General features: G+C 43.6%; 1 long non-coding RNA gene across 1 annotated transcript in view; it reads left to right on the forward strand.

Moving 5' to 3' along the window:
* Window positions 1–8,855, forward strand: part of LOC128324005 (uncharacterized) — a 69,968-nt gene extending 61,113 nt beyond the window's left edge. Inside the window, exon 6 of the long non-coding RNA XR_008306566.1 lies at window positions 8,776–8,855. This is a non-coding gene — a long non-coding RNA (uncharacterized LOC128324005). The remainder of the gene's footprint in view (window positions 1–8,775) is intronic.
* Window positions 8,856–15,502: the final 6,647 nt, after the last annotated feature.

A 15,502-nucleotide genomic window follows, 5' to 3' on the forward strand; every position in this document is an offset into this window, starting at 1 on the left:
TCTTGCCTGAAAAATATTCATTTCTGCCCTAAAGAGAACAACACTTTTAGTCTGCAAATACTCACATTTTTAAATTGTGTCTGACAGATCTGCAACTTCATATTTTCTCTCCATCCAGACATCTTCTTGATTACTTTTTGTCTCGCTTGCCTAAATTCCTGTCCTTCATATGTCTTCACCCAATGTTAGTGTCCACCAAGAAGAAATAGGAACGGCTAGGTTTCTCATTTGTCTTGTGCAGCAATTTCTTGCTGGCATTTTCCTGTTTGATTGGCTCAGCATGTACTTTTCTTCGGCTAGACTCTCATGGGAACATCACTTGTGATGTGTACAAAATTAGAGAGGACATCGTATCAAGATTTGAGCCAGCCGGAGGATATGAACTTTCCTACAAATATTCAATTCTGTGGTTGTTTATTTCAAGTCTCCTGAGAGCAAAGTCCGAAACAGTGTAGTGTGGTGGAGAACTGGAGATTGGCAGCCAGACACTGGGAGGCTGCATCGTATATTTTTTCTGAGCCATGATTTGTTCCAGAGTTACTCACAATTAAGGAGTGCTAACTAGAATGTAAGGAGATCTCTGCTGAATCAAAACCAAAGGCCTATCTAGTCCAACATCCTGTTTCCCATAATGGCCAACCAAATGCCCCTGGGAAGCCCACAGGCAAGGGATGAAGACATGCCCTCTCTTCTGCTGTTGTTCCCCTGCAGCTGGTATTCAGAAAATTAAGCTATCCCAATTAGTAGGGATATGCAAACGGGCTCGATATCAAGCTGGTTTGGTTCAAGGGCTCAACCTCAAGGTAGAGCTGAACCCCCCAGGCCGGTTTGGGTCCGGTACGGAGGTGCCAAATGACATTAGATTTGTTCTTTTTAAAGGTTGTCTTACTGCTGCTAAAGGCATCTGTGTCCTTGGGAGGTGTTGCTGTGGCCATGTGGGGATCTCCAGAGGCTCCCCTCCCCCACCAGCCTTCCTGTCTCCCCACGGGCTGTTTTGGCCCATTTCAGGTGACGCAAATGGCCCACAAGCATGCAAAGCCTGAAGACCCCCACGGCTGCAGCAGCAGGACCCCGCCAAGGCCGCAGATGTGCTCAGCAGCAGTAAGTCAACCTTAAAAACAAAACAAATTTATTGGCACCCGGCACCCCTGAACTGGCCCCTACCAGTTTGAATTCATACCAGGGGCACCGTTCAAGGGTGCCAAAACCGAACATGTCTGGTCTGGTTCAAATCTGGTTTGGATTCGAACCCAAACTGGTTTTGTGCACATCCTTACTTATTAGTAGCCATTGATAGACTCATCCTCCATGCATTTGTCTACTCTCCTTTAAAACCATCTAAGCCAGTGGCAATCACACCTTGTGATGACACAAAGTGTTAGCAAATTCTATAGATTAATTATGTACTGTGTGAAGTACTTCCTTTTGTCCATCCTAAATCTCCTGCCACTCAATTTCACTGGATGACTCCTCGTTCAGTGTTGTGAGAGAGGTTAAAACATCTATCTCAACCCATTTCCCCACCACCACCATGCATCATTTCATAATCCTCAGTAGTATGCCTCCTTAGTTGCTTCACCACCACCCCAACCAGGGTTTCCCAACCTGCGGTACTCCAGATGTTGTTGAACTACAACCCCCATCATCCCCAGCCTTGTGGGTGGGGATGATTGGTAGTTGTAGTTCAGCAACATCTGGAGTACCACAGGGTGGGAACCGCTATTCTAAACTAAAAAACACACAACCCCCAAAACTTCTAACATAACATAAGAATAGTCCTGCTGGATCAGGCCCAAGGCTCATCTAGTTGAGTATCTTGTTTCACACAGTGACCTATCAGATGCCTCTAGGAAGACCCCAGGCAAGAGGTGAGGGCATGCCCTCTCCCTTGCTGTTGTTCTCCTGCATCTGGTATTAAGAGGCAGCGTGCCTCTGAGGCTGGATGTGGCTTATAGTCACCAGATGAGTAGCCATTGATAGACCTGTCCTCCATGAATTTGTCTAAGCCTCTTTTAAGGTCATCCAAGCTAGTGGCCATCACCACATCTTGTGGTTAATTATGTGTTGTGTGAAAAAGTACTACCTTTTGTTGGTCCTAAATTCCCTGACCTTCAGTTTCATGGGATGCTCCTGGTTCTAGTGTTGTGAGAGAGGGAGAAAGTATCTTTCTGTCCACTCTCTCTACTCCATGCATAATTTTAGATAGATATATAGATCCTTTATTATGGTCATCGGCCAGGTATGTATGTATGTATTTGATTAAAATATTTCTATACCCCCCAAAACTTATGTCTCTGGGTGGTTGATAGTTAAAATAATTTAAAACATCAAATCAATTATCAATTAAAATCATTAATAAACAATCATCATACAGTTTGTGACAGACAATAAGAACCTACATCAAAGTAAGCCTCTCTTTGCATATTTTGCAAGCTATAAAGCAAAATTTAGCCACATTTAGAGAAATAAAATCATCATAATCAGACAAAAGGTGTTGCAGATAAAACATATTAGTATGCATAATTTTACACACCTCGATCATGTCTCCCTTCAGTCACCTCTTTTCCAAATTAAAGAGCCCCAGATGCTGTAACCATGCCTCATTTGAGCCCTTCCCTGTGAGAAAGGTACTCCAGCCTCTGAGTCATTTTGGTTGCCCTCTTTGGTACCCTTTTATAGCTTTACAATACCCTATTTGAGGTTGGGTGACCAGAGCTGTACATAGTACTCCAAATGTGGCCAAAACATAGATTTGTACCGGGATATTCTAATATTAGCAGTTTTGTTTTTGAAGCTTTTCCTAATTATCCCTTGCATGGATTCTTCACTTTTCAGATCACACACACACACACACACACACACACACACACACACACACACACACACAGAGGTTCTGTGTTTTCACTGAGCTATCCATCATGACTGCAAGACCTCTTTCTTGGTTAGTCACCTATGACCCCATCTGTGCATATGTGAAGTTGGCTATAGACAGACAGATAGCACCAGTGTGCACCACTTTACATTTATTTATGTAGAATTGTATTTACCATTTTCTTGCCCATTCACCCAGGTTGATGAGATCCTTTTGGAGCTCAGCTCTTTGCAATCTGTTTTGGAATTCGCCACACTGAATAGTTTGGTATCATCTATGAACTTGACCACTTTGCTCCTAACCCTAACTTCAATCCTCACCAGATTCCCCTTTACAAGCATGCCCCCTCAAGCCGAACCAAACCGGTTCCAAACTGGTTTGGCCCTCAGATCGAACAGCAGGCGCAAACTGGCTCACGTTTTTGTTTGAGTTCAGCTCGAACTGGATTGCCGGAGTCGGTTCTGTGCACACCCCTATTCTGCAGATCTTAGAATAAGGCATAAGGTGCTACATTAAATTTAACATTATGGCTCCTATAGATCTCTTTGGCAGCAAAATTCTGATCAAGCACAAAATGCAACAAAGAGGAAAATAAATTCATATTTCCCCATTGTGATGATTTACAACACAGGTGAATTATTCCATTTTGAAAGAAAGCACTCGGTGCAGAGAAGACAGCAACCGTTTATGACGTTTCTCTTGGAAAAACTGGCTTCCTAAAGGCAATAGCCCATGCTTTGTCTTTTAAAGTCACCTCCATCTGTCATTACTATTTACTTTAACTTAGAAATATAGGAAGCTGCCATATGCTGAGCCAGACCATTGGCCCATCTAGTTTAGTATTGCCTACACCAGGGTTTCCCAACCTGTGGTACCCCAACTAATTTATTCTGGCTGATGGCAGTTGTAGTTCAGCAACATCTGGAGTACCACAGGTTAGGCACTTCAGGTCTACATTGACTGGCAGGGGCTTCTCCAAGGTTTCAGGCAGAAGTATTTCCCAGCCCTACCTGGATATGTCAGGAATTGAAACTGGAACCTTCTGCCTGCAAGGCAGATGTTCTGCCACTGAGCTACAGCCCCATCTCAACTACGGCCCCATCTTCTCTGGGCTGATCCATATGTGACATTTTTCCTACATGGCTATCATCATCATCATCATCATTATTATTATCTCTTGTTCACACAGTCAGACAGGTGTTATTGACTGGTTTGTTTTATCCAGACATCGAGTCCTTCCCAAGGACCTAGGATGGCTGAATTTTATTGTCAATGTTGTTGCTGTTGTTATAGATATTGTCGCAGAATATAGGCTGTTCCCAGTAAAGTTGCTTTTTGTAATTGGCTGATGATGATTTCTGTGGTCCCTTTCATGTTGAGGTGCTCTTCAAGGTCTTTTGGAACTGCACCAAGGGCGCCAATTACCACTGGGATTATTTTAGTCTTTTGGTCTGCCACAGCCTTTCAATTTCAATTTGTAGATCTTTGTATTTTGTTATTTTTTCTATTTCTTTTTCTCCTATTCTGTTATCCCCTGGTATTGCTATGTCGATTATTTTAACTCGTTTTTCTTTCTTCTCAACTACAGTTATATCTGGTGTATTGTGTGGCAGATGTTTGTCTGTTTGTAGTCGGAAGTCCCATAATATTTTTACATCTTCATTTTCTTCAACTTTTTCAATTTTATGGTCCCACCAATTTTTGGCTACAGGTAGCTTGTATTTTTTGCAGAAGTTCCAGTGTATCATCCATGCTACCTTGGCATGCCTTTGTTTGTAGTCAGTCTGTGCGATCTTTTGACAACAGCTGATTAGGTGGTCCACTATTTCATCTGATTCTTTACAAAGGCGGCACGTGCTGTTTGTTGTGGATTTTTCGACTTTTGCTCTTATTGCATTTGTTCTTAGTGCCTGTTCTTGCGCAGCCAGTATTAAACCCTCTGTTTCTTTCTTCAAGTAACTATTCTTAAGCCATTGCCAGGTCTTGGTGATGTCTGATTTTCCACTTATATTGTGCAAATATTGACCATGCAGGGGCTTATTTCTCCATTTTTCTGCTCGGTTCTTGACTTGTTCTTTCTTGTAGGCCTGCTTTGTTTCATTGGTGTTGAATAGTTTCTCGTTATTGACCATTTGAAGGGCATCTTCTTCACTGTCCTTGATATATTCTTCAAGGCCTCTTTTCTCCTCCTCTACTGTTTGATGGACTTGCAGCATTCCTCTTCCACCTGAGCTGCGAGGGAGGTAGAGCCTATCTACATCACTGTGGGGGTGCAGAGAATGATTGATGGTCATGATTTTCCTGGTCTGGGTCCAGTCTATTATTCCTGCAGTGTATCTGATAAGAGGTATAGCCCAGGTGTTTATGGCTTGTATGGTGTTCCCGCCATTGAGTTTGGACTTTAGGATTTTTCTAACTCTCCTGATGTATTCACCTCCAATTTTTCTTTTAACTTCAGTGTGTGCGATGTTATCAGCCTGGAGAATGCCCAGGTATTTGTAATGTTCTTTCTCTTCCAGGTTCTTGATCTTGCTTCCATTGGGCAGTTCTATCCCTTCTATCATTAAACATAATAAATTATTATTATTATTATTATTTTACACAGTCAGACAGGTGTTATTAACTGGTTTTTTTTATCCAGACATCGAGTCCTTCCCAAGGACCTGGGATGCCAGAATTTTATTGTCATTGTTGTTGCTGTTATTATAGATATCGTCGCAGAATATAGGCTGTTCCTAAGTAAAGCTGCTTTTTGTAATTTGCTGATGGTGATTTTTGTGGCCCCTTTGATATTGAGGTGCTTTTCAAGGTCTTTTGGAACTGCACCCAGGGCGCCAATTACCACTGGGATTATTTGGGTCTTTTTCTGCCACAGCCTTTCAATTTCAATTTGTAGATCTTTGTATTTGGTGATTTTTAAATTTCTTTTTCTTCTATTCTGCTATCTCCTGGTATTGCTATGTCGATTATTTTGACTTGTTTTTCTTTCTTCTCGACTACAGTGATATCTGGTGTATTGTGTGGCAGATGTTTGTCTGTTTGTAGTCGGAAGTCCCATAATATTTTTACATCTTCATTTTCTTCAACTTTTTCAATTTTATGGTCCCACCAATTTTTGGCTACAGGTAGCTTGTATTTTTTTGCAGATGTTCCAGTGTATCATCCCTGCTACTTTGTCATGCCTTTGTTTGTAGTCAGTCTGTGCGATCTTTTGACAACAGCTGATTAGGTGGTCCATGGTTTCATCTGCTTCTTTACAAAGGCGGCACTTGCAGTTTGTGGTGGATCTTTCGACTTTTGCTCTTATTGCATTTGTTCTTAGTGCCTGTTCTTGTGCAGCCAGTATTAAACCCTCTGTTTCTTTTTTCAAGTTGCCATTCTTAAGCCATTGCCAGGTCTTGGTGATGTCTGATTTTCCACTTATATTGTGCAAATATTGACCATGCAGGGGCTTATTTCTCCATTTTTCTGCTCGGTTCTTGACTTGTTCTTTCTTGTAGACCTGCTTTGTTTCATTGGTGTTGAATAGTTTCTCGTTATTGACCATTTGAAGTGCATCTTCTTCACTGTCCTTGATATATTCTTCAAGGCCTCTTTTCTCCTCCCCTACTGTTGTTGTTGTTGTTGTTGTTGTTGTTGTTGTTGTTATTATTATTTTGATTTCTATACTGCCCTTCCAAAAATAGCTCAGGGCAGTTTACAAAGAGAAACAATAAATAAATAAGATGGCTCCCTGTCCCCAAAGGGCTCACATTCTAAAACGAAACATAAGATAGACACCAGCAACAGTCACTGGAAGTACTGTGCTGGGGGTGGATAGGGCCAGTTACTCTCCCCCTGCTAAATAAAGAGAATCACCACGGTAAAGGTGCCTCTTTGCCCAGTTAGCAGGGGTTATGGCAGCCCTTCTCAGATATTCAAGCTGCATAGAATGCCTACTGGGGTGGGGAGGGCATGGCAGCAGTCCCCAACGTGCACGCATTCAAGCCTGCTTAGCAATGTCTCCATATCATCATGACCATCTAACCAGGACTGCTGATGACGTGTGCACGGAACCGCCAACTGCGGTCCGGCACTGAGTGGGGGGGGGGTATCTTTAAGAGCGGCGGGAGGGTTTACTTACCCCTCCTGCCGCTTTCCCGCTTGGCGCCCGTAATTCTATGGGTAACGCTCCGTCCTTTGCGCCCAAAGCCCCAGTTCGGCCCGAGACTTTGCGGAGAGAGGAGCTCTGTTTGCAAGCTCCTCTCCTTCGGGTTGTGGGGCCCTGATCAGCCCGACTGACATGGGCCTTGTAGGGGTTGGGACTCGGGCAGCTGGGCGGGTGTTCAGCGGCTGCGGCCGTGGCTGTAGTTCGGGCTGATTTGGCCCGTGATCCAGCCTTGTGGGGGTGGCTTCTTTGGTCCGATATTGGGCCTTGTGTTGGGCGGCTGGGTGGTTGGTCGCTGGTGGCGGCCGCAGCAGTAGTTTGGGCCAATTTGGCCCATAATCCAGTCGCGTTGGGGCGGCGACGTCGGCTGGTGTCCTGCCGCCCCAATTACTCGTAGAATTACAGGCGCCAAGAGGGAAAGCAGTGGGAGGGGTAAGTAAACCCTCCCGCCGCTCTTAAAGATACCCCCCCACCTGGTCCGAACCAGTCTGGAGGCTTTTTAAATGGCCTCCGGACCGGTCCGGGCCCATCCCTACTGATGACAATGGAGCAAGCTTCAGAAGCCTCTGTTTCCCCAAAATGAGAGAGAGAGAGAGAGAGAGAGAGAGAGAGAGAGAGAGAGAGAGAGAGAGAACACACTTACGAGGGCACACGCTTACCATCTCTCGTCATCTGCTGCTTTGTATTGCTGTTAATTTCTTCTCTGACACCAAACTTCCCTTTCTTTAGACCAGAGTTCTCTCTAGTGGTGCAAAGCAAGAACTGCAATCCAGAATGATAATTTCCTTTCCACTGTTTCCTTCCCTCCTGGCTTGGCTTAATTCCATACCTTAGAACCCCTGGAGAGGGCTTCTGGACTTCCTAGCCCTATGGCTGCCTGCACCTGACCAGAACGCTTCCTCTTCTCCTATTTATGAAAAGGACCAGGCATACCTGGGAAATTGGTGCCCTGGACTCAGAAGCCTAACACCTAGGGATGTGCATGAACTGCGGTTTGAGCACAGTTTGGGAATGCAATTCAAGAGCTTTAAGAGAGAGGAGAGCAGGTAATAATCTTCTGTCCTCTTTCTTAAAGCTCTGAACTGTGCTCAAATCAGGGTTGTTCACATCCCTACCAACACTTCTGACCTGGCTGTGTGCCAGCTGTGAAGGATCCAAGCATCCACCAGTGCCCGGCTTCCAATATTTGCCTAGGCTCACTTTCTACACTGAAATAACACATGTAGGTTAGGCCAAAGCCTGCCACCACAAACATGCACACAGATAAAACGTCTCATCTAAAAGCAGCTATTGTGAGCCTTTTGAGGATGGGGAACCATTTTCTTTTTATTCTTTTTTATTTTAACTGCTATGGGGACCTTTTTGTTGAAAAGTGGTATAGAAAAAGAAGAAGAGGCTTGTAAAAAAGCATACACAATATGTGTAAGCTGTCATGTGACACCTATTTATCTGTTTTGCTGAACGTATGCAAGCTTAGAAATTGGCCATGGTTTCCTAATTGATGCATGCACAGGAAAACAGTTGTGTTGGTTATTCACACATGACAACATAGACAATTTTTTGTGTACAATTTTTCGTGTGTAGAAATTGTCCTTCCTTCTCTCAGGGAAACTAAAAGACTAAACTAAAGAGCTACAAATTGCTGGGAAATTCTGAGTTCTCAGCACAGGTTCATCAAACGACAACTCCCAGGATTCTTTGGGAGAAGCCACAACTACTGAACTGCTATAAAACCTATTATAATTTTGTATCATAGGTATACCAGTCACTTTGCTTCTTTGCCTGTGCTTCAGAAATCAGTAGTCATCAGTACACCAAGGCTTCGGTCTTTAAACTGTAAGTTGCTGCCCTTCCATGAATAATATTATTCCTAAGTGTTTATGGCCACTTCATACATTGTAGCTACCACTATACAGCTGCTGCTGCCAGGTACGGAGGTTTGGAGAGCTGGGAGGCAAATTAGGTCTCATGGGTGGGAGGAGGAAAGGATGGAGGCTCACAGTTGTGTTAAGGAGAGGGATTCAGACTCCCCTGCACTCCTATTGGTGCCACCTGATGAAAAGTCCCAGCTTTAAATTGGACCGCCCTGATATCAAAAAGCTAATTTGAAAATCCTAAATAATCCAAAGGGTTTTACAAACCACAGCTTTCAGTGATTCAGTGATGTTGTTCTCATTACCAAGCAGGCATGAGGAAGGTTTGGTAAACTTACCTTTCCCCCAGATAACGGAGTTCTCTTTTGGGGAGTGCGAAATGCGTTCCCAGACAAGCAGTCCTGCTCCGTGAAGCACGGAGCAGGGCAGAGGAATCTGGGGCCAAAACTTATTCCAGCCTCCGTGAATCCCACAATACAACATATGACATGTGTGTTGCATTGGGGGATTCCCCCAAGAGACTGGTATACTAGGTTCCCCTTCTTTGTGTCTGCTGGGACTAGAACACATGAGCAATTAGCCCAGGATGTGCTGGACCCCTTAACCTCGGCTAACAGTCGGGATTAGCCACGGGGCTAAGCAGTGCTGCCCCGCTGGGATCGGGCCTGAACCCGTCAATTCTCACGTGCAGTGTAACCCAGGCTGGGCGTCCCTAGCCTGGATTAGGCTGCGTATGAGAACAGCCTCATTATCATCAATGAATGTATTGATTTCACCTCTACAGTACATTGTATGCTATCAGGAAAACTAAAGCAAGTTCTCATCAGCCCATCTCCAGTTCCTTCAGGATTTGTTCAGATATTTTTGCCTGTTGATAGCCAGTGAGAAGGATCTTGCTTGTCTGCCTTGTCAAAACTGCCTGCCTATTTGGAAGTATTGTGTATGCCTTTGCTCCAGGAAAGGGAGCTAGCTAACTTCTGTAATAGGGAAAGCTGAAATGGCTGGGATCAGGGAGCACCTAATTGGCTGCAAAGCTCAGACTGTGGATATGGGAAGGAATTCAAGCCTTGTAGAGTGCATCCAGATGCCAACAAACAACATGATCCAATTCATTATAAAGTTTGTTGTAAAGTGTCTCAATCCCATTGAGTGGGATTGACAGAATAGATGGAAATATTTATTTATTTACTTGATTTCTATACCGCCCTTCCAAAAATGGCTCAGGGCGGTTTTAATTCATTCATTCAAGAGAAGCATGCATAGTAATGCAGAAAGTCAAGCCAAAATGTTGACATTTGCCAAGAAAAAAACAATTTAATTGTTGAGAATGCTGCCAAGCCAGGACTTTGGGGTAGGGGGATAGTTAAAGCTACTGTGAACTTATTAGGCCTGAACAATATCGGACATAGATCCAATTTTACCCAAACTGGAGGGGTTCAGAGAGTACAAACTCAAACTTGCACAATCCAGTTCGGGTTGGACTTTTCTGACCCCATTCGGAAAGTGATTGGAGCATTTTACCCTGCTAACTTGGCAAAGAGGCACCTTTTACCGTGGTGATTCTCTTTATTTAGCAGGGGGAGAGTAACTGGCCCTGTCCACCCCCAGCACAGTACCTCCAGTGGCTGTTGCTGGTGTGTATCTTATGTTTCTTTTCGATTGTGAGCCCTTTGAGGACAGGGATCCATCTTATTTATTCATTATTTCTCTTTGTAAACCGCCCTGAGCCATTTTTGGAAGGGCGGTATAGAAATCGAATTATTGTTGTTGTTGTTGTTGTTATTTTGAAGCTCCAAACAACATCTGCTTCCCCCACTCAATCACAGCCTGAGCAGACAGGGAGGAGGAGCCACCTTCTGGCACCCCTCTGCCTGCTTGCCTCTGCCTGCCTATTTTAAATGCCTATTTATTTATTTTTAAAGTATTTAGCCTTTAATTTTACTTACCACTTTAAAAAGAAAGTGGAAGATTCTCAAATGTTGGTTCACTTCCCCCAGGATTCTCTAATGTTACATCATTTCCTCTGTGATTCTGGGACGTGATATAACTTTTCCTCTGCATTCTGTGAGCACAATTTCTTAGCTCCTTGTAAAATTTAATTTAAAATCAAAGGCTGGTTCGATTCACTTCTAATTAAATGCATATCTTACCTTCTCGTGTGCCAAGTTTAAGAGCTCACGGGCTAACCAGGTTTTTTGGGGCAATTTTTTTATTTCCCCATAGACTTATATGGGGCTTTTAACCAATTTTACTGACCCTGATTTCATTGACCCCCAACCTTCTGAAGAGCCCAAAAGAACCTGAATAAACATTTATTATTTCAGATCTGACCTGATCCAAATCTGATCCCCCCGTCATGCTCAGGCCTAGCTCTGATGAGTTATCTTTTAAGGTCTCATAAAAAGCATGGAGAAATGGTAACCCTTATTTGACTGAAGGGACTGAAGGGACAAACAGGATCTTATTTAAATGGCTAGAAGCATTGTGAATCTTCCAGGGTTTCCATCACTGGCTTGGCCACTGCACTCTTTTAGCAGTCTCAGAATGGGTTAAAGAGTCAGGAAGTGGGGAGGTTCAAGCACCCCTTTCCTCATTTAACTTTCAGCTCCTTCTAAGCAACACCAAAGGAAGGGCCTCAATGGTATTTGGGGATTCTTTGTCGGTCAAGTCTGGCTGTGCCTGATGAATTTGGCTCCATGAGTTGGATGCCACAGCATTCAGCAAATCTCCTAACTTGAAACGTACCCAATACGTTAGTCACATAAACCTTGTGCAGGTCTTATGTAAACAGGGGATTGACAGCTTAGCCCCTGTTGTGATGTGCACCAAAACCCTGACACCACTCTCCATGCCTGCAGAGACAAACACTGTGCTCATGAAGAGATCCTCCCTGCGAAGAATTTGTCTTTGCAGAGTGGGGTGCAGCTTTCAAGCATGTTCTTGGGGACACTGTACATGAATGAGTACAGTGCCTCCTGATTGCAGAATGCCTGAACAGAACCATAGTTACCGTCATGATGGATTGTAGTACGTAAGAATGATTTATTGCATTTTCTACCTATTAGCATAATAAAAACCAAATGAGTCAACAAGAAAGATCTAGCTCTTATGCAAGAGTTGAATAACAGCCTCAGGAAATGTCTACTTGCTTCTTTCTTGAGTAAGCAAGAGGGAAAACGTCTGTTTATGAAATCTGGATCAACTCACTAGCTCCCTTTTCCAGGATGAATCAACACTGACCATCTACCCATCTAATATGCAACATTTGTGCTGATTTGCAACAGAGGTGTAGATAGGGAACATTTGTGTACTCTAAACAGAGCATTCTAAGGAGCAGACAATTATTGGGACTGTTACCCAATTAACATTTTTTTAAAAAATTAATAATCAACTTGCTCAAAACTGTTTAAAATCACATACATTTGCACACAAAGAATATTTCTGAGAATACTGAAATAATATTTTGCTTAAATTAGATCTACACTAACCTTCCATTAAATAAGAGCTTCAGTGCATTTTTAGGAAAGACCAATATTTTTCAATACGTTTGGTAGAATCAAGCAAATGTTGGTCACAATTTAGTCCCATTGAAATGATGGCTAGTCACACTTAACGGGTTGAATCTTTGTAGGGGGGCAGGGGGAGGGTTCAGTCTGGGAAATGGAAGAGCTCACTTTCATAGTACCACAAATGCCCAAATGCATAGGTGGAACTGGGGGGGGGGCAGGCAGGGCACGTGCCCTAGGTGCCACTGAGGTGGGGGTGCCACGCCAGTTCCTGCCACCCCCACCCCATTGCCCACCTGCCCAGCCCCAGGGCCCCTCAGCCACTTGCCTCCAGCTCCGGCCTAGGATCTGCGAGGCCTAGGATCGGAGCAGCCTGCAAACTGCAGAGCTCTTCTCTGCCCACCTCTCAGCTGATCGGCAGTGCTTCCAGAGAGGCCTCGGAGTAGGCTGTGAATTCCTTTTTGTGGTCACCCCCTCCCCCCAATATAAGGATCTGCTTGCCATAGGGCTTTTATATGGAGGGTGGGGTGAGACTGAGAAGTCTCTGAATATTTAATTTAAAACAGACTGAAAAAATGTGCTGGCTTTAAAAACAAAAACTATCTAAAATGGCCTATAAGTGGCTTGTTTCAGGGCAGAAAATTACAAACACTTCTGGAACAAATATTTATTTATTCATTCCTTCATTCATTCATAAATGCACTTATGTTCAAGTTGTTTTGCAACCCAGAAGGTCTGAGTGAGAACTGTGAAGCATGTGTTGTGCTTTTATTTTATTTTATATTTCTTGTGTGTGAACTGCTCTCCAATAACTTGCAGGGACTTCAGGGTAAATCTGGCCAACATGTGAATGCAGCACCTCCATTTCAGAGGAGATGTGTGTTAAAGGGCTTTAAAAGCCTTGTGTGAAAAACCTCCTGGAATCAAACTTGACTGAATTTGTTCAGAATTCTGAGAAAACAAACATAGGCTCACCCTGCATGGCTGAAAGTCTCCTTTGCTAATCTGCAGCGAGGGGGCCATTTTAATAATTAGCGTTGCTAGTGTGTTCTAGGCATTAAAAGTAGCACAAATATATAGTACTCAATGTATATCACTATATACTGTGAAGTGTGTATTCAGTGAAATGTATTTCCAGGCAGCATACCTATTTTGAAATACAGTAATCCCTCGACCTACGAACTACTCGACTTACGTTGTTTTCGAGTTACGAGCGACAAAAAAGACTGGAAGTAGTTGCCGGTTTAGATTCAGCTTACTCGACCTACGAATGTTTAGGTGCGGCTTCCTCGAATTACGAATGTTTTCAGACTTCCGTGGTGCGCTCCTCGACTTATGAAAATTTCGACCTCCGAACGTGTGTTCGGAATGGATTATTTACGTAAGTCGAGGGACCACTGTATCAGACTTAAATCCTTGGGGGCCTGGGGTGTGTGGATGCCCTGGACTTTGAGGGGCTGGGGGCCCATTTTAAAATCTCATCTTGGCCCATTCCAACCTTGCTATGCCCCTGGCGGTCACTACACATGGGTTTCGGCACAACACCTGCACAGAATAAACTTCCATGTAGAAAATGTGTCTCTTGTAAATTGACCCTGAATTTTCCATCCATGACTGGGATATCTGAGAGTTAGAGTCAATAATAAAAGAACAGCACGCTGCTTGTGACAGGAAGGGGCAAATTACAATGATTTCTTAGTCTGGCAGGGGCTGGTTTTGGCCCTGGCAGAATTTGGCTGTCTGCTCCTGTTGCAAATGCCTCTGACTAGTGTGGCAAACTAATGTGTCCTCCTCCCTCTTGCTGTCAAAGTAAGCACTGGTGTGGTGAATGCACATATACCCCATCATGAGCCAACAGTCATCATAAGACAAAGGCTGGCAGGAATCATTCACTGGTTTATAGATACCCCACCACCACCACCACCACCTTCTTCTTCCCCTATTTTGCTAGTGGCTATTTGGGCAGGTGATCCTCTAGGACAAAGTCATGTTTTTTAAAGAATGAGATGAGACAGAGAAAATGTCACTTGGAATCCTCACATAACTGACTGCTGTTCTAAGTCTTTTACAGAGATGGCTCATGTTTTCAGGTTTTGATCAACAACCATGTCTAGATGGTACAGTGTTCCTTTTAACAGGGATTTCCAGATATTTTTGACTACAAGTCCCATCATTCCTGTTTGGACAGGGGCACAATTTCAGTGCTTGCCCTAGGCGCTATTTTCCCTAGTTACGCCTCTGCCCAAATGCCTCCAAAATGAACAAGTTCAAATCCCATCAGCATGTAAAACAACATTGGTGGATTTCAACTGAAACTTTAGTCCTAGCCAGAGGTTAAATAAATAAAGTGCTGTATACTATTACAGACACCAAAGCAGTTCAGAATTTCCACCCCAGCATGGCACTTTCTACCAACTTTAGCATGTGTAATTCCAGGCTGGGGCAATCCAGGCTGCCAATCACAGAAGCACCTGCTCTCATGGTTACAGTGTTTCCCTCTTCACACAAATGTCACTGTAACTGTGAGCAGCAAGGTGGAGTGGGTGAGTGATGTATCGGGGCAGAACTCCTGGCACCTGTAACCATGCTAGGTACTTTGTTTATTGAATGTCTGAATAGAGCTATGGGAAATTCCAATTGCTTATGGCCCACCCTGAGAGAATGAAAAACCATTATGTCATAAATATGACAAATAATGGCTCTGTTATGAAATTCCTGCTATCTTTATATAAACATTGGGGGGGCGTGGCATCATTAAAGGTCTAACTAGATGTCATGAGAGACATGGAGCTTCCACCATTCCTTGCCTTCTCTTCCCCACCCAGCCCAATCTTCTTAACATCGAACACAATGTATGATCACATGATGTCATTGTACTGTGCATTGCCCTGCTATCATCACACATCCTTGGTAATGGGGACAGGAAAACATACAGTGCAATGATGTTATAACACACATGTTCATCTGAACATTGTGGAGGGAAAGGGGAAAGAGATACTGAGTGGCCAGAGCTCAGTGTCTCTCTTAAGGCCAAACAACTGCTTATGGAAAACACATTTTAAATATAATCCTTAAAACTGGCTGTGTCTCTTTCTCAACAAAA

Source organism: Hemicordylus capensis, chromosome 4, assembly GCF_027244095.1.
Source record: "Hemicordylus capensis ecotype Gifberg chromosome 4, rHemCap1.1.pri, whole genome shotgun sequence".
NCBI classification, from domain to species: domain Eukaryota; kingdom Metazoa; phylum Chordata; class Lepidosauria; order Squamata; family Cordylidae; genus Hemicordylus; species Hemicordylus capensis.